Genomic DNA, 1,102 nt, shown 5'->3' on the forward strand with positions numbered 1-1,102 from the left:
CCTGGGAGTGCAGACCGCTGCCCACGGCGGTTGCCCATACAGCCTCAGAGCGGCCACCGGAGGCCTGTGACTCCTGGCCGCATGCTGTGGGAAGAGCCGGGTCACTCTGAGGAGAGCCTCCCTACGAGTCGGTGCACTGGGGTGACACGCCAGGGAGACTTCAGGAGTCGCATGCCCAGTGCTTGCTTCCGGGGCTTTCTCTGTGCAGCCCCTCCCTCCCTTCCCTCCATCCCAAGTGAAAGGACGAGATTGGCCTAGTCAAGTAGATGTTTCTCCTTCTCCCTCCTTTCATTTTCCTTTCCTGCCTGGGAGTCCAAATATTTCTGGAGCAGAGCAGAGGAAAACCTGGCCGGGAGGAGCAAGGACTTTGCCGAGGCTGTAAGACAGGCTTGACAAGGCCTTCCATCAGTTTATCAGCCTCCGAGGCTGTGGGCCCGCTCTGGGGAGCTGGCATTTTCTGCTCTGAGAGGGATTGTTTGGTTTGGAGCCTGTTTTCACTTTACCACAAAAATGAGTGACTTTTTCCCTCTCTCTCTCTAAACAAAGGAAGGCCATTTGGTTTCCATAACTCAGATCATCTGACTCCTTCCTGGAACGTCCACTTCGGAAGCAGGGCACAAAGCCTTCCTCTTCGGCTGGGCCACGTTTGGCTCAGGGGCCATGCCAACCTTGCTGCCACCTCTGCCAAAGCCAGTGGTGTTGTGATGTTTATGGGGTCATGATCTATTCCGAGGACGAGGAGGCCGTGCGTTTCTCTATCCACTAGGCAGCCATTTCACTGCTCGTTAGCACTGAGTGGGCAGGGGAAATTGGCACCAGGAGCTAAGACAAGCACTTGGCTTGTCTGCAACGGGGGGAGAGCATCAGGGAGGGGCGGGAGTGTGAAACTAGAAGTTAGGGGAATTTTTAGATGATTTGTAAGTATAAATTTCTTTGCCTTTTACCAAAGGTATGCCGAATTCAGTGCATACCCATGACAGGTTAATCTAAAGCATTTGTCTACAAGAGTCTGCTCCTCAAACAGAAGCCTGATTTAAATCAGGATTAGGGGAACAATGAATGTCATTATGCCCAACTGCCAACTGCCCCAAGCTTGAGGGCT

The 1,102-nt window shown here is 53.2% G+C and overlaps 1 protein-coding gene across 1 annotated transcript in view; it reads right to left on the minus strand.

Moving 5' to 3' along the window:
* ANTXR1 (ANTXR cell adhesion molecule 1) overlaps window positions 1-1,102 on the minus strand; it is a 124,964-nt gene that overhangs the window by 14,032 nt on the left and 109,830 nt on the right. The gene's annotated exons all lie outside the window — the stretch shown is intronic.

The sequence above is a fragment of the Hipposideros armiger genome, unplaced genomic scaffold, assembly GCF_001890085.2.
Source record: "Hipposideros armiger isolate ML-2016 unplaced genomic scaffold, ASM189008v1 scaffold_114, whole genome shotgun sequence".
Taxonomy (NCBI): Eukaryota; Metazoa; Chordata; class Mammalia; order Chiroptera; family Hipposideridae; genus Hipposideros; species Hipposideros armiger.